This window comes from Hyperolius riggenbachi, chromosome 9, assembly GCF_040937935.1.
Source record: "Hyperolius riggenbachi isolate aHypRig1 chromosome 9, aHypRig1.pri, whole genome shotgun sequence".
In the NCBI taxonomy this organism is placed as follows: Eukaryota; Metazoa; Chordata; class Amphibia; order Anura; family Hyperoliidae; genus Hyperolius; species Hyperolius riggenbachi.
The window spans coordinates 83,584,960-83,610,367 of NC_090654.1; the positions used below are offsets into that span (position 1 = coordinate 83,584,960).

Consider the following 25,408-nt stretch of genomic DNA (forward strand, 5'->3'; position numbering starts at 1 on the left):
GCTTCCAACACATTGTGTTCAAAAACTGACTAATCGCATAATGCACTGCCTAAAATATCCCAACTCTTGACAGGTACCCTTGTAAAAAGTTAATTCATTTTTTTCGGTTACTTATCAATGGTTTTAATGATGTGGCTAATCTATATCATAACAGCAACTTTGTTTCTCAGCCTGCTAGGATACACGTGTACAGAGCTGCTGCTGATATGAAATGATAGGAACCTTACTGAATACTAGTATTAGCAGGCAGTGGCATACCTAGGGAATTTGATACCCGGGGATGATTATTTAGATGCTACCGCCCCCCTGCTCAAGAAAAAAATGGGAGGGTTGATGGGTTGTTGTCACTGCAGATTTGGGGGGATTTGGGGGGAATAGGAGTCATCAGGATGTGGATGGAACTAACCGTTCTGAAACTCTGTACTCTATACAGTGCTGTAGAAGATGTTAGTGCTGTATAAATACACAATAATAATATGGTAGGACATTAGACTATGACTATGGTGTGATTAGATTTTAAGCTCCTCTGAGGACAGTTAGAAAAGGGGGACATACAAAAGAGGGGGGTGCATAGGAGGAAGTGTTGGGGGGGGGGGGATAAAGAGGTAGAGGCACAGAATCTGGTGGGAGAGAAGAAATGGCAGGAAGACCTCTCACCAGGACTGCAGACATCACCAGTGCTGTTTGACAGGGAAGCCACTAAATCTGAAAAGAGGAAAAGATCATGGGGGAAGGCAACAGGGTGGGAGGGGGCAACAGCAGATTATTAATTAATTACTCTGATCAGGATAAATAATCAATAGTCTAGGACACTCTGGTATTACAGCAGCCAGTGCACATGGCTACTAATGACAGGCAACTTCTGATGCACTAAACACATCCTGACACCTCTCTCTGCTAATGTCCCAGCTGCAGCACAGCAATCATTCTCTCCACTCACCCTCCTGCTCTGCACATTCACTCACTGCAGGCTGTGATTAGAGAGCAATGAGACACATTGCCCAGGGGACAGGAAAGGGGAGGGGTGCTACATCTAGTGCAGGAAGTAGTACATTCCTCTGCACTGCCTGCTGCAGAATGTTGCCCAAACAATGAAAACAGGTGGAAGAACACAGTGACTGAGCACCACAGCGCCACCCCCAGCCATGGCTACAGCCTTATGGTAGGTACACCACTGTTAGCAGGAACTGCAGTAGGGGTTTGTAGCTGTCACCTATCTCTGTATGGGACACAGTCCCAATTAGGGATGATGAATGAGATGCAGCATCAGATCAGATTGAAAAATATGAAAACTAAATGATTTATTTGATCTATTTATTTGATTTATTTTTGGAAAAAAATGTATTGTGTATGGCCGCCTTAAAGGAAACCCGAGGGGAAAACAAACTGATGAGATAAACAATTCTATATCTGCCTACTCCTAAAAATTACCTTTTTTTTTTTAAAGAATCCTTTTAAATGCGTAAATGACACTTCTTAGGGAAACATTTCCCGCCGACTTTAGCAGTTAATAGCAAAGGCCCCTTACATCCTAGCAACACCAAATTTGCAGGATATGTTAAAAAGGTAGTGGGAAACAATGTTTTGAAAACTGGGGCTTTGCACCCTGAGCTATACCAGCCCGCATGGCCAAGTCCCCCCCCCCCGAGCCCTTGTCAATGGACAAGGGACTCTTCCCCACCTCCGGTGCCCCAGGAGCAGGTGGGACCGATGACTCCCTGAGGGGTTTATGGTAGCATTCTGGCTATCCCAGCCTGCATGGGAGGCGAGGGGCTACAGAGGCTCGGAAGGGGGGACCCCACGCCATTTTTTTTTAATTTCCCACACTCTGAACATAAAAAAAAATTAAAATTGTTTAAAACATTGTTTTCCACTACCTCTTTAACATATTCTGCAAATTTGGTGTTGCTAGGATGTAAGGGGCCTTTGCTATTAGCTGCTAAAGTCGGCGGGAATTGTTTCCCTAAGAAGTGTCATTTACGCATTTAAATGTAACTTTTTTCCTTTGAAACTTTAAAATCGATTTTCTCAAGAAGTATATGTTTTTTTTGAATTTTTTTTGGGTGTTTCTAGCTTTTTCTAGCTTTTAAGGGGGCTTTGCTATTAAGCGCTAAAGTCGGCGGGCGTTTAATTTTCCCACGGTCAGAAAGAGAATTTTAAAATCGATTTTCTCAAAAACTATAAGGTCTTTTTCCTCTTGTTCCCACTGTTTTCTTAACATTCCCTGCACATTTGGTGTTTCTATCTTTTAAGGGGGCTTTGCTATTAACCTCCCTATCGTTCTGGACGAGCTAGGCACTTTGCTTGCTGCGTGTCTTACCCGATCACCGGCGCTCGCCGCCGATCCGCCGCGATACAGCCCCCCCCCCCCAGCCGAGACCCCGTGCGCTGCCTGACCAATCAGTGCCAGGCAGCACTGAGGGGCGGATCGGGTCTCCCTGTGACGTGCTGACGTCGATGACGTCAAGGCGTTCATCGCCATGGCAATGGGGGAAGCCCTCAAGGAAATCCCGTTCAGAATGGGATTTCCGGACGGTTATTGCGCCAGCGGAGATCGGAGGGCAGGGAGGGACGCTGCAGGGAGGGGGAAATCATGTAGCTAGCGCAAGGCCGCGGGAATCAGAATGCCAGGCAGGTTAAACGTTAAAGTCGGCGGGCAGACATTTTCCAAACGGTTGCAAAGCAGGGCTTAAAACAATAAATAGCGTTCAGGCAGGACAAAAAAAAGCAGATTTCAAAATGATAAATTACGTTCACAAGGTCTGCGCCATTTTTTAACCTTAAAAACGATAAATATCGTCCGACAATGCATGTTAATGGGGCGCCATTTTTTAAACATCGGCGCTGTGCGACATTTTTAACTGATCCGGTTTCACACAATCTGTGTCCCAGAGCTTAAATATATGAACCTTGGACCTTTTTTTTTATCTATCCCTTGCACTCAGAAGCTGTTCTCTGTCAGGCAAGCGTTTATGACTGTAATTCCTTTTACGATATAGTGTGACTAGGTCTAGTTTGGAGAGAAATTGCCACTTGCACACCTGAATGTTTAACTCCTTCAGGCAGAAAAATAAGAAAAGGAACAGCCTGGTTATTTGTATGCTTGTCTCTGTACATACTCTATTGTCTATCTATTTCATCATGTCTCATGTACCCTCAGGTACATTTTTATAAAAACTAGGATACTGGAACTCGAAAATTGGAAAAACATTTTTTTAAGTGAAATTATACCATGTTTGTTAAATCAAGTGCATATTGTCCTCTAACCAATAATGTAATTGTACTCGATAACTGCCCTGCAGTACACACTCCTATTACAGTACTAGCAATATGTACCGTACATTGTACACAGCAGTGACGGCTATACTTCTGCCCTTCAGACCCTCCAACACTAGTTTTTTAAGCATTACCAACATGTATGTGAAACTATGAATCTCAATCTATAATCCCATATCTGTGATTTGTAACCTGTTTATCAGTGTGCACAGTGCCCTCTGCAATCCATTTCCTTCTTACTTATGCCTAGCTCACAACTGACAGGCAGATAGCCGATCACAGATATGGGGTGGGATTCATGATGTGTAACCTGTTAATCAGTCTGAACAGTGCCCTCTGCAATCCATTTCCTTCTTACCTATGCCTAGGTCACACCTGACATACAGATAGCCGATCACAGATATTGGATTCATGATTCATAACCTGCTCATCAGTCTGAACAGTGCCCTCTGCAATCCATTTCCTTCTTACCCATGGCTAGATCACACCTGACTTGCAGATAGCCAATCACAGATATGGGATTGAGGATGTGCACCTGCTTATCACTCTGCACAGTGCCCTCTGCAATCTATTTCCTTCTTACCTGAAATGCAGATAGCCAATCACAGATATGGGATTTAGGTCACAGTGGACAGAACTGTGTAATCATCCTTCATTGTTAATCGGTCATTGGGGTGACAGTGTCATGCACAAATGCTGTACAGACATATGGGTTCACCTCAAGCTGAGCAGCATGTATTTCTCTAAGGGGAGGAGAGGCAATAGGTGGCAAACAATTGACCAGTGCCCTGCTTGGTCATGGTTTGTTGAATCTGCTGTGGTAGATAACCAAACATGCCATGGGGCAGCTGTACCTGAACTAGATTCTTGGCCAAGATAGCTAAAAATGATCATCTTCTATATCTTCCTGCATCCTCTAGGTGATGGAGACAGAAGGATATAGAAGAATCCTATAATCACAGATAATACTGCGCTACTTCTGCCTTATGGGAAACGACTGGGTCATGCATACAGGTGGTCCCTGACTTAAGAACGCCCGACTTACGAACAACCCGCCGTTACAAATGGCATGAAAATGGGAACAAGTCAAAACATTTTTTTCAAATAGACCTTATAATTTTTGAGAAAATCGATTTAAAAAAAAAATTCTAAGAAAAATAGTTTTTATACTCAGTAAAATGACATTTTGCTGTGGTACTATACTATATAGAGTTCCAACTTCTGCATACACATTTTACACATTTTAAAGCAAAGGGGGACAGGGAACAGAGATGGTACAGATGGGCACAGAGGGGAGGTGCCACAGATGGAGACACTGAGGAAATGTGGACAGAGGGGACACAGTGGGAGGGGGGGGGGCAGAGGTGTCACAGAGGGACACAGTGGGGGGGCAGAGGTGGCACAGAGGGACACAGTGGGGGGCAGAGGTGGCACAGAGGGACACAGTGGGGGGCAGAGGTGGCACAGAGGGACACAGTGGGGGGGGAGGCAGAGGTGGCGCAGAGGGACACAGTGGGGGGCAGAGGTGGCACAGAGGGACATAGTGGGGGGCAGAGGTGGCACAGAGGGACACAGTGGGGGGCAGAGGTGGCACAGAGGGACACAGTGAGGGGCAGAGTTGGCACAGAGGGACACAGTGGGGTGCAGAGGTGGCACAGAGGGACACAGTGGGGGGTAGAGGTGGCTCAGAGGGACACAGTGGGGGGCAGAGGTGGCACAGAGGGACACAGTGGGGGGGGCAGTGGTGGCACAGAGGGACACAGTGGGGGGGCAGAGGTGGCACAGAGGGACACAGTGGGGGGGCAGAGGTGGCACAGAGGGACACAGTGGGGGGCAGAGGTGGCACAGAGGGACACAGTGGGGGGGGGGGCAGAGGTGACGCAGAGGGACACAGTGGGGGGCAGAGGTGGCACAGAGGGACACAGTGGGGGACAGAGGTGGCACAGAGGGACACAGTGGGGGGGCAGAGGTGGCACAGAGGGACACAGTGAGGGGCAGAGGTGGCACAGAGGGACACAGTGGGGTGCAGAGGTGGCACAGAGGGACACAGTGGGGGGTAGAGGTGGCTCAGAGGGACACAGTGGGGGGCAGAGGTGGCACAGAGGGACACAGTGGGGGGGCAGAGGTGGCACAGAGGGACACAGTGGGGGGCAGAGTTGGCACAGAGGGACACAGTGGGGTGCAGAGGTGGCACAGAGGGACACAGTGGGGGGTAGAGGGGGCTCAGAGGGACACAGTGGGGGGCAGAGGTGGCACAGAGGGACACAGTGGGGGGGGGGGCAGATGTGGCACTGAGGGACACAGTGGGGGGCAGAGGTGGCACAGAGGGACACAGTGGGGGGCAGAGGTGGCACAGAGGGACACAGTGGGGGGCAGAGGTGGCACAGAAGGACACAGTGGGGGTCAGAGGTGGCACAGAGGGACACAGTGGGGGGCAGAGGTGGCACAGAAGGACACAGTGGGGGTCAGAGGTGGCACAGAGGGACACAGTGGGGGGCAGAGGTGGCACAGAGGGACACAGTGGGGGTCAGAGGTGGCACAGAGGGACAGTGGGGGTCAGAGGTGGCACAGAGGGACACAGTGGGGGGCAGAGGTGGCACAGAGGGACACAGTGGGGGTCAGAGGTGGCACAGAGGGACACAGTGGGGGTCAGAGGTGGCACAGAGGGACACAGTGGTGGCAGAGATGGCACAGAGGGACACAGTGGGGGTCAGAGGTGGCACAGAGGGACACAGTGGGGGGCAGAGGTGGCACAGAGGGACACAGTGGGGGTCAGAGGTGGCACAGAGAGACACAGTGGGGGTCAGAGGTGGCACAGAGGGACACAGTGGGGGGCAGAGGTGGCACAGAGGGACACAGTGGGGGTCAGAGGTGGCACAGAGGGACACAGTGGGGGGCAGAGGTGGCACAGAGGGACACAGTGGTGGCAGAGATGGCACAGAGGGACACAGTGAGGGGGCTGAGGTGGCACAGAGGGACACAGTGAGGGGCAGAGATGGCACAGAGGGACACAGTGGGGGGGCAGAGGTGGCACAGAGGGACACAGTGGGGGGGGCAGAGGTGGCACAGAGGGACACAGTGGGGGGCAGAGGTGGCACAGAGGGAAACAGTGGGGGGCAGAGGTGGCACAGAGGGACACAGTGGGGGCAGAGGTGGCACAGAGGGACACAGTGGAGGCACAGAGAGGAGATGGCACAGATGGACACTGAGGGAACAGGGACAGAGGTGACACAGTGGGGGGGCAGAGGTGGCACAGAGGGTGACAATTAAGGCAGATAGAAGTGGGTGACACACATGGGGACAATATAGGCACAGGGGGACACAGAGGAGATTTAGGGGACAGAGATGGCACAGTGTTCCGACTTAAGAATGGATTCAGGTTAAGAACAAACCTACAGTCCCTATCTTGTTCGTTAAGTGAGGACTCCCTATATATATGATTAAATAGATTTTGGCTTCCAAGTATTACGGTACTATTTTTGCATAAGTTAAGGCAGGGCAGGGGTCGCATCCCCTATTGTTACGCCAGTGGAGATAGGGGCTATAGGTTCATTCTTAACCGGAATCTGTTCTTTAGTTGGAACACTGTGCCATCTCTGTCCCCTGTACCTCCTCTGTGCCCCCCTGTGCCTCCCTCTGTGTCACATCTGCCCTCTGTACCTCCTCTGTGCCTCCAGTGTCGCCCTCTGTGCCATCTCTGTCCCCTGTACCTCCTCTGTGCCCCCCTGTGCCTCCCTCTGTGTCACATCTGCCCTCTGTACCTCCTCTGTGCCTCCAGTGTCGCCCTCTGTGTCATCTCTGTCCCCTGTACCTCCTCTGTGCCCCCCTGTGCCTCCCTCTGTGTCACATCTGCCCTCTGTACCTGCTTATACAAGTTTAAAAGCCATTTTTTTCTTGTAGTTTTGGGGAAAATTGATTTTAAAAAAATTCACAGTTCAATTTGAATCTATTTTTTTTTACTTGTTCCCATGGAAACACATAATCCATGCCGTTCGTATTGGCAGGTCATTTGTAAGTCGGGTGGTCATAAGTCGGGAACTACCTGTACATACACTACAAAACACAGACATGTGACTATAGTAGGGATTAGAATGTGAGCTCCTCTGAGGGACAGCTAAGTGACAAGACAACATACTCTGTACAGCGCTGCAGAAAATGTTGGCGCTATATAAATACTAAATAATAATCACTGGTGGTGACATCTTTAGTTCTGCCAGTTGATCTACTAAATAATAATAATATTTCAGTAAAGAGAGGCATGCTGGGATTTGTAGTTCTCCGGCTGTTAGAGGCCTAACAGAACGCACATAAGTGGCCTGATTTCCCTGTGTTGTTCCTTAACTGCCGATGGCGGCCTCTGGGGACGTGACGCTGTTAAACTTGCTAACAGCCCTGCATCCCCCGGGGATAATGCTAACTGCTAAATTTACAGCTTGACAATAACGTAATCCACAGCAAGCTTCTGACATATTCTATCGGGGAGAAAAATACGCCTGAAGATAACCAATTGGCCGCTTGTCCCAGAGTCGGCCTTATTGGAAGTTGCGTGATGCCGGAGGGAGGGGGGTGGGGGTCACTCTCAATTTCCCAGATTTCCCGCTGTCTGGCTGATACAATCCGTAGGAATCCAGATTCTTTTGTGGAGGCCAATCCTAGGGGACGATTCTGCAACATTATCCTGTTAGGATCATGTGGCGTCCCGCGGTTTATGGCGTTATTGTTCTGTAATGGTGCGGAGTACCCGAAGTGTTTCTTGTTAGGGATTTGTGACTGGTTTCATTACCTTGTTACAGCGCCACGATGCCTTGTTTCTGACCGTTCTCCTGTTAGCTGGTAATGGAAGCAAGAGGATTGCAGCGCGTGCAGTTCTGACGCCACGGTCTGTGTTGTGTAATAACACGACCCTATGGGAGCTACGCCAGCGAGTGCACTCATGTTCCACCTAACCTACAAATCCCCTCTGCCTGGGCCAACGGCAGGCAAAAAAAAAAACAGGCATCCTACCCAAGAAAATGCCTTTATTCTGGCCTGTTTAATCCTTCACCTCCCAATCCTGGCCTGCAGCTGAGTGCGCTCACTTCTCCCGCTCTCCCTTATCTGCTAATACCGCCGAACATGTCGCGCTCTCAACCTGCTCGCTGCTAAACAGATTTGCGAAATGTAATGCGAGAAATTCTCTGAGAATTACATATTATGGTAAATGCAAGTCATAGCCACTGATGGGAGGTAGAAGAGGCATTTTAATAGGAAAAGCAAGAAAGGCAATCGGTCTGGGCCCACAGGGACAAGGGGCAAGTTTAAAGGTGCCCATCAACGGTACAATTTTTTCACCAAATGCGATCTTTTGATGCAATTTTTATGATGGTTTTGTATAGAAAATTAATTATTTATGAAGGCAATCGATAACAAACGATTCTTTGGTCGATTGCTAAATAGGATCACATTGATCCAAAAGTTTGGATTTACGATCCGTAGAAAGAATCGTTCAGTAAATGTGAACAATCAATAGTTGCCTTCAGATTACTTACGATCATTCAAATCGCATTGAAAGATTGCATTTAGTAAAAAAATTGTACCGTCCACTCCAAGTCCACTTTTTTTTGTTCTCCACTGTACAATGCCAAGAAATGAGACACAATTTCCCCAGCTTGGTACAAACAGTGTCAGCCTCCAGTCATCCAAAGGTCCCCTAAAGCATGGCCATTTTTAGGCTTAGGCTGCTAAACAGTTTCCTATGGCGATAACGGTAGGAGGGGACATCACAGAGCTATTTTTAGCATACTATACTATTCTGATAGTTCCATTAAAGTGGACCTGAACTTTTTCAGAGGACAGAATGAAAACATTGAGAAATGCGCCCTGTATGTATTTAGAGACTTTAGCCTGTCTAATGCTCCCTCATCTGTGATTGTAATTTGATCTCTCAGCTGTGTCAGCTCAGGAATCTGATGCAATGCAGTATGTGGAGAAAACTGTCTTGAAACCATTCTATGGTCGATCGGTATACAGAATTGTATTGATTAAAATCGTATCTGAAGAAAGAAAGTGCCCTAATCAACCTGTTTATGGAAAAAAAAAATCGATAACTACCCTGGGATTACATACGATCTCGCAAATACGATCACCTCTGTAGAAAATTTTGTACCGTTAATGGGGACCTTAAAAGTGAGCAGAGGCCCCGCCCACTTCTGTGCTAACCTACTCTGAGAATGATAGGTGGCTAGATAGTGTAATGGTTAAGGGCTCTGCCTCTGACACAGAAGACCTGGTTTGAATCTCGGCTCTGCCTGTTCAGCAAGCCAGCACCTATTTCACTAAGGAGTTCTTTGAGCGAGACTCCCTAACACTGCTACTGCCTACTGCGTGCTCTCTAGTGGCTGCCTCATAAGCGCTTTGAGTCCGACAGGAGAAAAGCACTATACAAAAAAAGGAATTATTATTATTTTATAGTAACTTGCCCATAGATTTTCTATGACTAACATTTACAAAACCCTTTTCTAAAGAGACTGGGAATCTAATAATACAGGTCTAAATGAGTTTGTCCCAGTTGACATTGAACTAAAAAACGGACAGTAACGGAATAGCGAAGGAAGGATGCGAACAGATCCAATGTTAACCAATGGATCCGCTCACATTGGTCCATTTGAACAGATTTTTTTCGCTCGTTTTGCCACATGGATCGCAAGTTAGGGTCTATAGCCTAATTTTTCCAGACCGAAGGATGCGTCGCATTGACTGCAGTCTAACGGAACGGAGGGTCAGGGATGTAAAACGAATGCCTTTAAAAACTGATCAGTTTTTACACGGACCAGTCATCCATCCATGCCAGTGTGAACCAGGCCCAAAAAACAATATAGAATGCAGAGCGTGTTTTTCAGTTTGATGAAAAAGGGATGAAAAAATTAAAAATATTAATATATTCTGAACTATAAACAGATCTTAGAGAAGTTTCACTGTTTATTTAGCTACGGTAGCTGTAGTGAAAATAATATGGAGACCTTTAAAAAATGCCAGAGGCCAGGATGATATCCTCACCCTCTACCTATAATTTACATTGTAAATTACAAATGATTTATTAAGGCATGATATACAAAGAAAGATCCTTTCAGCCAGTCAATAATTCCATTTAATTTCCCGATAGGTAATTGATCAGACAGGAATGCAAAATCAACATACACATGTGTACGATTGCTCTTCTCTCCAATCATTCTATAGGGTGTCTTAACCACTTGCCGACCAGTGGCTTTCTGGCTGATCTGTGCTGCGTAGGCTCTCCAGCCCGCAGCACAGATCAGGTTTTAGCCAGGGCGATCAGACTTACCCCCTTTTTTCCCCACTAGGGGGATGTCCTGCTGGGGGGGTCTGATCGCCGCCGGCTCTCTGCGCTTTGCGGGGGGGGGGCTCTTCAAAGCCCCCCTCCGCAGCGTTTTCGGCGCTCCTTGGCTTCCCGTCCCTCCCTCTCCCTCCATGGCCTGCGCAGGACGGTTATCCGTCCTGCGCATTGAAGGATAGGCTTCAGCCTATCATATGCCGGCGATCCCCGGCCAATCAGAGGCCGGGGATCGCCGATCTGGCTTACGGCGCTGCTGCGCAGCAGCGCCGTATGATGTAAACAGCGGGGATTTCTTCCCCGCGTGTTTACATTTTGCCGGAGAGCCGCGATCGGCGGCTCTCCGGCTGTTCACGGAGACAGCCTCCGTGAATGGACATGGAAAGGCCGCTCGAACGAGCGGCCGTTTCCATGGAAACTTGCAGACGACCAGTTTACGCCAATCGGCGTTAGCTGGTCGTCAAGAGGTTAACCTCTTGACGACCAGCTAACGCCAATTGGCGTAAACTGCATAACCATGCAATACATCATTAATTGTTGGTTGCAGGCATATGACCTTGGGTGCCTTCACATGACCTGAACCAAGAATTCACATCCAATTCTCTGACAACGCAATTATATATTTGTATGGTTCATTAGATAGATGTGTAATGGCTTGTCCTATGGCATCTCCAATGGGGACATCATAAGTGATAGCAAACCTGGATTTCTGGAAAGGTCACAAAGGCACAGGCGTTGGGTGACTGCTGCCTAAGAGGGCGATTGGGCATGGAAGAAAAGTTGCTCCATATGAAAATGGAGGCTGAAAATAGAATAGAGAGGCTAAAAATAGGGAGTTGCCCATAAAAGAGAGGGGGTTGCTTTGCATGGATGTTACACATGGAGGAGGGGGCTGCAAATGGAATGGGAGAAGGGCCACACATGGGACATAAGCAAAACCAAAGTTGGGTTGGGGGTGGAAAATGTATAAATCCAGCCTTGCCTGGACTGGACTAATTAGGGGGTTAAGATTTGCAAACAGTGTGGTTTGTTTACAGATCCTAACCCCATGTGAGTAAGGAAAATAATTTACTGCAACACATTTTGGATGCAACAAAGCAGTCGCATGCTATTAATGATCAGTTATTGACCTGGTCACATGATCATAGTTCTTCTATTAGTTAACAATATACTATTTGGCCTGTGAGCCAAATCTGTCCCGCGGCACCATAAAATTTGGCCTGCCAGTGGTGCCAGTGATTATCATTAGATTTGGCCCACGGCCACTCTCGAGCTCTGCTCCTCCCACTCCCCGCACTCTTACTATTCTCTTCCTCTCTTCTCTCTGGCCATGCTCTATTACCCTGTCACTCCGCCCACTCCCAGAATCTGACATCTGCGGTAGCCTCTGGAGGGCTATGGTGTCCGGAGCCCAGCACTGGAGACACATAAAAACTCCAGCCACCATTTTCCTGTAGCACTGCACTGGAGACACAAAATGTTAACTATTTTTCAAGAAATATGACTGTTCGCCCTTGACTTGGTCTTAGTTTTTTTTTTTTGTTTAAGAAAGATTTTTATTGTTTAATCTTATATACTATACAGGTCTAGAATCAACATTAATGTTGTAATACATTTACAATGTAAATCGGATATAAAGTGTACAATATATATTACCAAGAATAAACGGTTCTTTGGCCGACCATTCACTTGGCCTCTACGGGCTGGGCGGTTAAGAAACTCTTCAGGGTAGCATGGATAGGCCATCCAGACTGAGGCCATATCTTTTAATTAGTCTTTAAGTACACTTACAGATAGATCTAACATATCAACTATCTCCCTCATATATATGGACGTGTTAACATATCAACATTAATGTATTGGGTAGTAGAATGAAACTGGCCCATCTGTGAGCCAGTTATTAACTAAGTAAACATAAACATACCTAAACATAAACATCAACCTCTATATATGGTGGCAATTAAATCTAACACCTATGTAATCATATATCAAACTGTTTTGAACAGTGTCTTCCAGCAATGGGGGATACTATGAAATGGTGCATGAAAGGATTTTTTTACTTTTGAGAATGCATTCCATAGTCCTATTTTGAGTCACTAGGGCTATAAGATGATCCATACTTAGGAGCTCCTTAGATTTCCAGTTAGATGTAATGACATGGTGAGCTGCCATAAGTAAATGGAGGATTAACTGTTGGTGAGAATATTCAATCTTCTCAATATCAATCAATAAGATAGCTAAATTAATAAGATAGCTATTGGTCTTAGTTTTTAATCTTGGCCCCCAGTCTATTTTGAGTTTGAAACCCCTGATCTAGGAGGAGGGAAAGTAAGTGCAGCCAACAGGAAGCCTCTGCATCTGCTTCACACTGGGAGCGATTTTCTGGATACCATGTACTGTCAGTCACAACACTGGTCTATGACTGGAGCCCCTGACCTCTGGATCGTAATCCACCACTGACTGCTCGTCACATACTCCCCTCCCGACATGAAGTTTATTATTTAGAATTGTATAATGCTTTTGCTGTCTTAACATTTCTGAACAACAGACAGCTTGGGCTTCTCCAGTCTCTTCAGGGAAGCAAAGACAGTAATAGATCATAATTATATAGTTGATTAGAAATTATTGCATCTTTATGCTATCAGTGCACTTATCCTTCAGGCTTAGTTTACAGTGACGGTTCTGCAAGTATAGCTTCTGTCAGTGGTAATGAGGTGGCTGAAGCAGGCGTTTAGCTGCTGTCACAGCTGCACGTCCCAGAATTCCGTGAGGTAAACACGGCCACACCTGAGGGCAGCTGCTGCAACCTGAAATCTGCAAGTAGCGTTCTTCCAAACCCCCCTCAACCGCAACTGCATGCATATGTATGTGCCTTGAGAGTTAATACACCGCCAATCTCAGCGAACGGTAACATGCCACGGCTTACCGCCTTTAAGACCTTCGATGTGAACAAAGCCTAGAGGACATGAGAATCGAGCAATCCCAACAGATGCTAGGTTATTTAAGTTGTTTATGGATAAAACAGGAAGTCTGGATGAGACGCCTGTTGGAAAATCCAGCAAGATAATCAAAGGACACCAGATCTGTAGATGGCTGGATTAGGATAAATAATGACCGTTATTGCAAGGGTGCACCTGCTCAGTATGTTTAGAGGGAGACTAGCAGTGGCAGCCTTCATATTTTCCTCAGGATAGGTTAAGTATATAGTGTGGCACGTTTCTCCCTCTCGGCTGACACAGCTCCTGATTGTAAAAACCAGCTTTGCCAGAAAAGGCACAGCGAGCCTAATCAGCCTGCCCAGTACAGAGCAGCATCACAGGAACAGACGTGGAGGATTAATATTGCACTGGGGAGCTATTGGCTGGCACCAGGGAAGGGGGGGCACAGCTGAGCGTACAGCGAGTGGGCATTGTTTGATGCGCTCCAGGAGGGTGACACATTGTAGTGAGTGTGTAGCAGGTGCTGGCTGTGCGGCGTCTTGGCAACAGGAAAGTTTATATGCATACAATATAGAGAGAATGCAATGCGCTATCATTCATAGTACACGCTGCCCTAGTGTGGTGGCTGAAGCCCAGAAAAAATGGTAAATGGAACCAATAATCAAAATGTACTGAGGAATACACCATAATAATGACTGGTGATGAAATTCTTCTACATGCTTTCAATCATGATTGGCCAATCACTGACCAACTTTACCACCTCCATGTACTATGAGGGTTTACCTACACAATCTGTTCATAGTATTCAATATTTGTTGACCCACATACTGCATGGAGGGGGTTAAACTGGTCAGTGATTGGCCAACCAAAATGGAAAATGTGAACAAGGCTTTATTTGTCACTTTTGCAGTGTTGTGCAGCTAGTGATGGATGATATAGAGAAATATAGATTGTTTCCCAGTTGCAGGTTGCAACTGATGGATCGAGATTAGGAATGAATTCTCTATAGGACTGTATGTTGATAAACCATTTTTATTATTGATAAAGGCGCATTGTATAATTACTATAGGCGCAATGCCTGGAATATATTGTAGGTTGATCTCAATAGAACACATGAGCATTTTATTTCTATGGTGACTATAACTATGTTCATATTTTTTGAGATTGGACTGACATGACTGGACACCTTTTTGTGTGTGAACCAAGACAAACTGTGCTCTCTTTTAATAGGGTTGGACCTCGTGGTTGAAGACCACCTTCGGCAGTGGCCAGGAAGTTTCTACGCTGAAGGCACAGGTAAGAAATCATCTGATAGCTCAGTAAGCATATTTAATATTTTTAGTGCCAGATGTGGCTTTTGCAGCTAAATGCAGCTAAATCTCCTGCTCTAAAAATGTGTTGATCCAAAGCTGAGGGAGTGTACTCAAGCTGGGGGTGTATTAATTATCAGCATGGGCCATCTTGGCGCAGGGTTAAGCTGAAAAACAGCTCACCCTGCTCTTGCACAAACTCCGGGCCCACGCTGGTTACTATTCCCCCCTATGAGTTATAGCACTTCGCAGTGACACGTAAGTTGGGTACCAGCTAGTGCCATCAGCCAAATTCATCTTTTTTTTTTTTTGTGGCACCCGGAGACACACAATGCCAAATCAGCTGGTTTGCAAGCCGCAGCTCAGGTACAAAATCACATACATATATAAGAAGAGGGAAGTCTCTGGATCCTAATAAGGCTTCCCACAGTGTCCACCGGTCCCACTCATGGACCGGGCTGAACTCCTCATCAAGCGCAAGCATGGCCATATTCTGCATGCGCAAGTACAGCCGCACCTGCGCAGTATGCCGGAGCCAGCTGCAGCATGACCATGCTCAAGTTAGAAGGGGAGCTCTGCCTCTATCCCCAGGAGGGTGCTAGGCAGTGGCGGGGGACCAGACGACAGCGTGGGAAGCCTCATTAGGATGCAGAGGTTTCCCTCTCCTTAGGCAAGTATATGTTTACAAGTATACGTCCGAGGAGCTTACAAATAAAAAATCCACTTACTTAGGGCTTCCTCCAGCCCCTGGCAGCCTTCCTGTGTCCTCGCCGCAGCTCTGCTCCCCGCCGGTGGCCCGGGGTCCCCTCCGGTACATGAGAAGTACTTGCGCTCCAACGTGCAGCTCATGTAGTCACGCTGACGTCAGCCGGACTGTACTGCACAGGTGCAGTAGTTCTGCGTCCGTGCAGTACAGTCCGGGTGACGTCAGTGCGACTCCGTGAGCCGCACGCTAGAGCTCAAGTAGATGCTGCCCTGGCGAAGTCGGCATCTGCACCAGAGGGGAACGGGAACCACCGGAGCTGCGGTGAGGGCACAGGACGGCTGCCAGGGGCTGGAGGAAGCCCCAGGTAAGTAGATGTTTTTATTTTGATGCTCCTCGGACCTTCCCTTTAACAGCAGGCTGCGTGAGTCAGCATCAGCTTTTAAATGAGACACTAGTGGAAGCATTTCCAATAACCTACTGCAAATATTTAAAGCACCTCTGAATCAGGTAAAAAACGCTGCATGGTGGGCTAGATGACCTAATCTTTACGCCTGGTACATACATCTTATTTAGACTGGCCAATGATTGGCCAATTTTGACACTTCCATGTAGTATGAGATCTTACTTGCTCAGTCTGTTAATATTATTTAAACTCTGCTGGCCCTCAAATTTCATGGAGGTGGTAAAACTGGTTAGTGATTGGCCAATCAAAATTGGATGTGTGTATCCACCCTTCAGCCCGGTATACACTTTCAATTATGATTAGCCAATCACTGGCCAATTTTACCACCTCCACGTAGCATGAGGGCCAACAGATATTGAATACTATGAGCAGATTGTGTAGGTAAACCCTCATACTACATGGAGGTGGTAAAATTGTTCAGTGATTGGCCAATCATAATTGAAAGTGTATACCGGGCTTTAGCATCCTGATACTGCTTGTTGTGTTCGAGGTCCCTCCTGTTCCCAGTCCTCTTCTTTCCCCAGCCTCCAAAACGTTCCCCCAACGAATGACTCTGAACTGAGCATGTGCAAGTTTAAAACCCAACATGCGCAGTGAAGGTAAGCATTTGTGGACAAGCGCTTCCCTTTGCTGTGCACACCCATTTGGAACTCACGCATGGGCAGTTCTCAGTTGGATGTGACCACATGAGAGAATTTCCAGAAGGGTATTTGATGGAGGGGTCCAGTCAAATACAAAGAAGACCAGGAATAGGAGGAACCCTAAAGACAACAAGCAGCAGCAGGAGGCTAACTAGAGGGGAGCAGGCCCTGCGATTGCAGGGGCCGGGGGGGGGGTGCAGAGCTGCAGGGGGCCCCACTTTCTAACTTTCCCTTCCTCCAAACAGGGGACAATACTTCTGCTCAGGTGTTTTTGTGGCTACACTTGTTACAGGCGGGAAGACTTGTTTTATGACCCCTGTGAGATGGGCTCCAAGGCCATGAAGGACACCAAGGCAGCCAAGGGATGGAGTGTGAACAGGAGGGGAGGGGGTGGGGAGGTGGCATGAATTGTTGTTATGCCACTCCCACCCCTCACAATTCTGGGGTACTTTGAGTAAATAAGGATGCTCCTTCTATATGTAGGATCACAAACTGTACATGTTAGGATCTCTTTACATTAAGCTGGAATTCTGAGGAGGGAACCCCCAAAATCACTAACTGTCCAGTGTGATAAGGAATGGATTGTAGGTCTGGGATACACTGTGTTATGAAATACTAGTTGGTGCACCAGCCACATCATATGATGCAGCACCCATGGGTGCTAAAGTGACATCCCCCAAAATGTTTTATAAATAAGTGGGATTTTTGTGGGACAATTCAAGCACAAATGTTTCCATTCAAGCCCACCCTTTAAGTCAGCCCTATCTATTCACTTTCGTCAGGGCTTTGCAACCGTGGCAGGAAGGCGGGATTGACAGGGGACAGGAAAGGGAGTCGCACGCTCCAGTGATGCTGGAGTCACACTAGCCAGTTGGTCACAGCATGAGCAAGTCAATGACAATCCATCACAGTGAGAGCCGCTGGTTAGCGCGGGCTGATAACAAGCCGGTTAGGCAATCATCTCTGGTCGGCTGCTAGTTAAGATTAGCTTAATCTCCTCCAGTCAGACCCTCGGGGACCTGTCTGTTACTGGTACGTGGCCTGGCAGCCCCCTGCCTATCTCTCAGGCCCCAGCTTGTCTCTCTCTCTCTCATCTCACCCTAACAGCCGCTCCAATTATTCCACGCTCCCACACCTATTCTGTAGTATCACAATGTATCTGGGCCACAAAACTGTCACATCTGCAGCATTCGCAAGATTATTTAAAGAGCAACTGCTGTTGATAAGCAGACTTAGTCACTGAATGGTAATGCAAAACAGGGAAACATTGCAACGGCGCTGAACTTACGGCCCTCACCGAGTGTACCAGGTAACAACATGCATGCAATCTGCATAGAAACCACATGATCAGCTTGAGCAGGATTTTCACAGTGCTTCTCGGCAGGGCGGCTACCTCTTGTTACGTGATTCTGTTATGTGCCACATGTTTCAGGGACAAGTGAGGGTACCATGAGGTCCTCTAAACTTTGATGGTGCACCCAAACGTTCCCACCCTTTCTCTTGCTTACCCCTGGTGACTCTCATAGCCTGGGGGTCCACCTTGCAGCAGTTAGAAAACAAGAGTGGACATTATAATCATCACACCTATAACAAGTGTAGCCAGGAGCGTAACTACAATTCATAGGGCCCCACAGTGAAATTTTGATGGAGCTCTCCAATGTTCACGCCCTTCCCTTGCCTGCCCTTGGTGCCCTTCACAGCCTTGGGGCCCATATCACAAGGGTCATAAAACAAGTGTGGCCATCATGATCTCTACACCCATAACAAGTGTAGCCCCAAAACCACCTGATCTGAGGTGTAGTCCCCTGTATCGGAGGAAGGGAAGGCTAGCAGGTTGGGCTTCCCACAGCTCTGGGTCCCCCCGAGATCACATGGGCTGCTCCCCTCTAGTTACACCCCTGAGTGTAGCCACAAAAACACCTGATCTAAAGATAGACATCCTTTATTGGACAGAGTGAAGTAGCAGTTGGGGGCCCCGTACAGCTCTGGGCCCTCCTGCAGTTGCAAGGGCTACTCCCCTGTAGTCCCCCTACCTGGAGGGTACACTGCATGTAGAAAGATGATAATCCTAGGACCATGGGTCACTCTGGAGCGATAGCCGAGATTATGGTTGATTAAAAAAAAACAAAAAAACTAGCTAGTGACATGTGGACAAAGAAACTTCTGAGTGGCATTGCAAAAAATCATGAGATACCGTAGTAAAATGTTGATGCCACCCTACCCTCAGATTGCAGATCTAGGTACACCTAAGCAATAATAGCTTCCTCTAGTCTACACCACTGACGAGCATTGATAACATACACCAGTAGGCAATGCACAGTGCATGCAGAACATGGACATAGAATTGAGAGAGGAAAGGATAAATTAAAGGCTAGAGAAAGTAGTAAGGACCCCCCCCCCCTTTCCACTCCAGGGCCCCATTGCAGCTGGTATTGGCTAATGCTACACCCTTGGAAACTACTAATAGTGGGGGTGCCAAATTCACAGGATGAGAATGGGCTGGAACTGAAGCAACTCAACAATTATAGCGGAATCTCTGGCGTCAGTTAAAATGCAAACATTTCTTGTTTGGCTTATTAAATATGCAGTAAAGCGTAGCAAGCAAGCAGAAGCCTTCTCTCAATGCTCTGTTATTCATGGTTAAAATCTGTTTACAAACTTATTTTTAAAGATGCAAGCTCCAGGGTTGTCAACTTGACTTTTTGCTCCAGTAGGCAGCAGGTTCCTGGTCGGGAACAAGCATTCCACAAGCTTCCCAGGTAATTTGCCCACTACTTGCTTGTTTCAGAGCCAGCAGGTCGCTCATGCATAAAGCAAAGGTGAAGCCCTGGAGCTTGCATCCAGATAAACAAGCCAGCCATGGAAACTCCTATGCTTCTGTCCTGCATTTAAGAAGGCAAACCCAGGTCTGGCTGGTCTCAATTTAGCTCCACAGACTGGTCCAAGCAGACAGTAATTCCAGGCAGAGCCCAGTCTCCACTCTACAGGCCAACAATAAGCACATGAATATTTCATTACAAGGAATCCACACTGATAGAGAGGAGCGGAGATTGCAGCGAGGAGGGCCCTTGTCTGCATAGAATGAACCCTCCAGCGTCCTGCACACAAGACTGCAGCCTGCTCCGTACATAAGATTATACACAGATTCATTGCAAATATCAATACTGAACCACAAGAATCTTTAAACAGACCACACCTCTCATATACATCCCATTGAGGTCACCAGCACTGTAACTAGGCTCCCCTGTATGTGGACACCATCAATTTATATACCGTACATGATACATACATATTGCACATACTGTACATTTTACCAAGCTATTTATGTACATATTGCACATACTGCTTCATACTGCACATTTTACACAAATATATATATATATATATATATATATATATATATATATATATATATATATATATATATATATATATATATATATATATATATTTATATATTACTATATATTACATAGACCCATACAAACACCATACTACACTGTGAAGCTACACATCAATAACTTTCCAGATGCCATAAAAAAATGACACACAACAAATTAATAACATCCTAACCTATACGCTAGCCTATCCTCCACCCACTCCGCACTACCGACCTCTCTGCATGTCTACAGACCCCCCCCCCCCCCCCCCCCTCCACTAACCTGCTAGAACTCTGCCACCACTTTTAAATGTCAAAGCTAAACACACATCTGTTAATGACTTTTATTATATAACAATGCTGTGTGCTGGTGGTGGGGGGAGAGGGGGGATTATCAGCCTCTGAGCCTGGTGCCAGCGAACCATGCTATGGAGGGAAACAGACACCTGAGCAGAGAGCAGGGTAGAGATTTGGTAGCTGCATTTTGGTGTACAGCTCGCTCCTGCCAGCAAATAGAAGAATACACACAGTGTGCAGCGAGGGGGAATACAGGTACCGACTCTCAGCAAATACCTGGCATGTTAAAAATAGTATTTAAGGTTTCTAGAGTATAATGGAACATATAGATCAATAACCACACTCGATAAATGTATTATAGATTTTTGTACACACAAGATAGCATGTATATATATATATATATATATATATATATATATATATATATATACGTCTGTGTGTACCTGCACAGCCTAATCAGAGTCATTTCTTTTCTACATGCATGTGCTTATACTGTAGCCACTCTCTCATGAGCACCATAAAACCATCTATCACACTGCCCTAATTTTGCTTCCTCCACACTATAAATCCCATTTCAGCTCTTTGTCGCCGTATAGCACAGAGAGGGCTAATCCACCACCTGTACCTGCTCTAGATAACAGGCTCACTGCGATGCTTTGTAACCAAGCCTAAACAAAATCAACGTATTACACACAGACAATCACCTGGGTACCACATCCCCTACCCAGAGAACAAACTCAGCACCATACCATTGTATCCAAACATACATAGTATTCATTACACACACTTAAAGAGCTGTGGGAGCCCCATAGGTGGGCACCAGGGCTGCTAGACAGGAAGCAAACTCACTGTGCTAGATTGTACGCTAGCCCACTTTTCTATTGAGTGTAAAGCGAAGAAGCCCATAGGTGGGCAGCACCCCTACCTGCTCACACAGAAGGGTAGCTCTCCTGCATTGTATCCTAGAGGCTCTGAGGACTGCTACAAAGTAAACTCCCATAGACAGAGCCATGGCCAATGCCTGGCCACCCCCTCCCCTCCTCACCAGACAATGTAAAGCCCAGAATGTACGTACGGTGTGCCAGGATCCATGTACTGTCCCCAGGATCCAGCTGGTCATCACATTCTGCTGGCAGATCCACCGCCCCGGTCACACACACCACACAAGGCTGAGGCTGCTGCTGCCGCTTGTCCCTGAGATGAAGCTCTGACTGTGAGCTTTTCTCTACCAACCTCCCCCCAGGACTCACATAATTAGCACAGGAACCAAGAAGAAGAGCTCAGATCTACAGCTGTGACAGGGGAGGAGGAGAGAGACACACAGGAGAGAGAGGCAGAGAGAGAGAGGGAGAGAAGGAAGGAGGAAGGTGGGGGGGAGAAGGAGGAGAGAGGTGGAGACGCAAGAAACAGAATGAGAAGCGCTCAGAACACAGAGAATGCACAATGATACAGAGGTGTGACAGGTAGATGCAGGCAGGAGATGCCATCCATACATCCTGCTGCAGATAATAATGTATATAGGTGACAGGTGTGATAGGCGATATCACTGTTCATCATGAATAGCGGGAGAAGCGAGAGCATCGCTAAGCTGTGAAGCCTGTGACAGGCCCGTCCCTGCTCAAGGCAACATGCAGCCCCTGGAATGAGGCTCCCGCCAGTAAATACAGAAATGTGATTAACTTCATGCAAATCACCCTGTCAATGTCTGCTACTCTGAATGCTAGTTCAGGCAATATATATATATATATATATATATATATATATATATATATATATATATATATATATATAATACATATATATATTGTACCTCACAAAAGTAAGCACACCTCTCACATTTTTGTCAACATTTTATCATTATTATTATTTACATAGCGCTGACATCTTCCGCAGCGCTGTACATAGTATATAGTCTTGTCACTTAAAGAGAAACTCCGACCAAGAATTGAACTTTGTCCCAATCAGTAGCTGATACCCCCTTTTACATGAGAAATCTCTTCCTTTTCACAAACAGACCATCAGGGGGCGCTGTATGGCTGATATTGTGGTGAAACCCCTCCCACAAAGAAATTCTGAGTACGTACTCTTGGCAGTTTCCTGTCTGGGAACCCTGTTGCATTGTGGGAAATAGCTGTTTACAGCTGTTTCCAACTGCCAAAACAGCAAGCAGCAGCTACATCACTTGCCAGCAGTAAAAATGTCACCATATGATAAATGTCAGAATATAAATCAGGGATTTAAAATATTTTACAATGGGCAAACACATTATACATAGTTATTGTAAAAATGAAGCACTTTTTTATTACATTATTTTCACTGGAGTTCCTCTGTATCTGTCCCTCAGAGGGGCTCACAGTCCCTACCATAGTCATATGTCTATACATGCATGGTGTAGTGTATGTATTATAGTCTAGGGCAGTGGTCCTCAAACTACGGCCTGCGGGCCGAATGCGCCCCCCCCCCCCCCCCCGAGGCTTTTTTACTGGCCCCCCAAACACACAATGTATAATTTATAGATGTGGCCCACTGCACCCAAATGTTGGCAGCCCGCATATAGAACAGCAGTGCTGGCACCACCCATCCACAGACTGTAGAAGCCAGCGTGCAGTCATTCGCTGGCTTCCAATCCAATTCTGCAACAGGTGACACTGCTGTTTAATTGGACATCAGGTTGTAACCTGGGTATGCTTCACCGTCTGATGCACAAAGACGTTCTTCGGGCGGCGCATAACTGAATGGCTGCTGCTGGGAGTTCTCCTCTTTGCATGATTGGGGAAATCAATACCTAGATTCAATGTCAGCGCTGCGTAGTATGTTGGCGCTTTATAAATACAATAAATCATAATAATAATGTCAATTTCAACATTTTATGTATGTTCCAACCCCCAAGCAGTATGTTGAACTGGCCCTTGACCAAAAAAAATTGGGGATCCCTGGTTTAGGGCCAATTTAGGGGAAGCCAATTAACTTATATCTATGTTTTTGGAATGTAGGAGGAAACTGGAGTGCCCAGAGGAAACCCACAAAGACATGGAGAGCATACAAACTCCATGTCGATAGGGCCCTGGCTGGGAATCAAACTGGGGACTAAGCGCTGCAAAACGAGAGCACTAAGCACTACGCCACCGTGCTGCCCTTGGGACAACACTGAAGATATGACTTATTGATATGCTATAAAATAGCCGGTGTATAGCTTGTATAACAGTATACATTTGCCATCCTATCAAATAACTCAACAAAGCCATAAATGTCTCTACCGCTGGCAGCAAAAGTGAGCACACCCCTAAATGAATAATATTAAAATTATGCCCAATTAGATATTTTTCTCCCCGGGGTTATGTTACTTAATAGGCCCTCTTCACATCTGAGCGGGAATCGCGCGATTCCCACTCAGTGCAAACCGCTAGCGTTTTTCAAAACCATGTAGTAATTGTTATCCAATGGCAGTGTCCTCACTGCCGCGATCGCAGACATTTGCGATTAGCGATAATCGCAAACTAGTTACCTGCAGTGTTTTGGTGGTGATTCTTAAGTGATCACGATTCGCATGTATAGTACCGCTAATTGCGATCGCTCCCAAAAGGCTACTGTGTCCAGTGATTTTTCCGATTTAATCGCAGAAACATCACTCTTGCAAAACGCTAGTGGTAATTTAGATGTGAACGGGGCCTTAGTGTTACAAGGTCTCAGGTATGTTACATTTGGTGTTATCACTCTCACACTATCTCATAGGTGTCATACCCAAGGCCCACGGCTGAATCCGGCCCCGACGCCGTTTCATGTGGCCCTCAAGAGCTTCAAATATCTGCATGATTTCAAGCAATAAAAGAAATTACTAAACTAATCCTTTCTGTACACTTCTGATTGTTCTGGCACTCTCTGACATTTCCATGGAGATGGTACACCATTGCATATACAGTGGGTTGCAAAAGTATTCGGCCCCCTTGAAGTTTTCCACATTTTGTCATATTACTGCCACAAACGTGAATCAATTTTATTGGAATTCCACATGAAAGACTGACACAAAGTGGTGTACACATGAGAAGTGGAACGAAAATCATACATGATTCCAAACATTTTTTACAAATAAATAACTGCAAAGTGGTGAGTGCATAATTATTCGGCCCCCTTTGATCTGAGTGCAGTCAGTTGCCTATAGACATTGTCTGATGAGTGCTAATGACTAAATAGAGTGCACCTGTGTGTAATCTAATGTCAGTACAAATACAGCTGCTCTGTGAGGGCCTTAGAGGTTGTCTAAGAGAATATTGGGAGCAATAACACCATGAAGTCCAAAGAACACACCAGACAGGTCCAAGACAGGTCAGGGATCAAGTTATTGAGAAATTTAAAGCAGGCTTAGGCTACAAAACGATTTCCAAAGCCTTGAACATCCCACAGAGCACTGTTCAAGCGATCATTCAGAAATGGAAGAAGTATGGCACAATTGTAAACCTACCAAGACAAGGCGATCCACCTAAACTCACAGGCCGAACAAGGAGAGCGCTGATCAGAAATGCAGTCAAGAGGCCTATGGTGACTCTGGACGAGCTGCAGAGATCTACAGCTCAGGTGGGAGACTCTGTCCATAGGACAACTATTAGTCATGCACTGTACAAAGTTGGCCTTTATGGAAGAGTGGCAAGAAGAAAGGCATTGTTAACAGAAAGCATAAGAAGTCCCGTTTGCAGTTTGCCACAAGCCATGTGGGGGACACAGCAACCATGTGGAAGAAGGTGCTCTGGTCAGATGAGACCAAAATGGAACTTTTTGGCCAAAACGCTATGTGTGGCAGAAAACTAACACTGCACATCACTCTGAACACACCATTCCCACTGTCAAATATGGTGGTGGCAGCATCATGCTTGGGGGGTGCATCTCTTCAGCAGGGACAGGGAAGCTGGTCAGAGTTGATGGGAAGATGGATGGAGCCAAATACAGGGCAAACTTGAAAGAAAACCTCTTGGAGACTGCAAAAGACTTGAGACTGGGGCGGAGGTTCACCTTCCAGCAGGACAATGACCCTAAACATAAAGCCAGAGCAACAATGGAATGGTTTGAAACAAA

At 46.6% G+C, this 25,408-nt stretch overlaps 1 protein-coding gene across 6 annotated transcripts in view; it reads right to left on the bottom strand.

Moving 5' to 3' along the window:
- LOC137532531 (contactin-4-like) overlaps positions 1–25,408 on the bottom strand; it is a 434,987-nt gene that overhangs the window by 232,196 nt on the left and 177,383 nt on the right. Inside the window, exon 1 of one of the 6 annotated variants that reach the window (XM_068253135.1) lies at positions 21,592–21,612. The exons of 3 other annotated variants lie outside the window; for them this stretch is intronic. The gene's annotated coding sequence lies outside the window, so the exon portion shown is untranslated. 2 more of the 6 variants (XM_068253128.1, XM_068253132.1) reach the window with 2 other exon arrangements.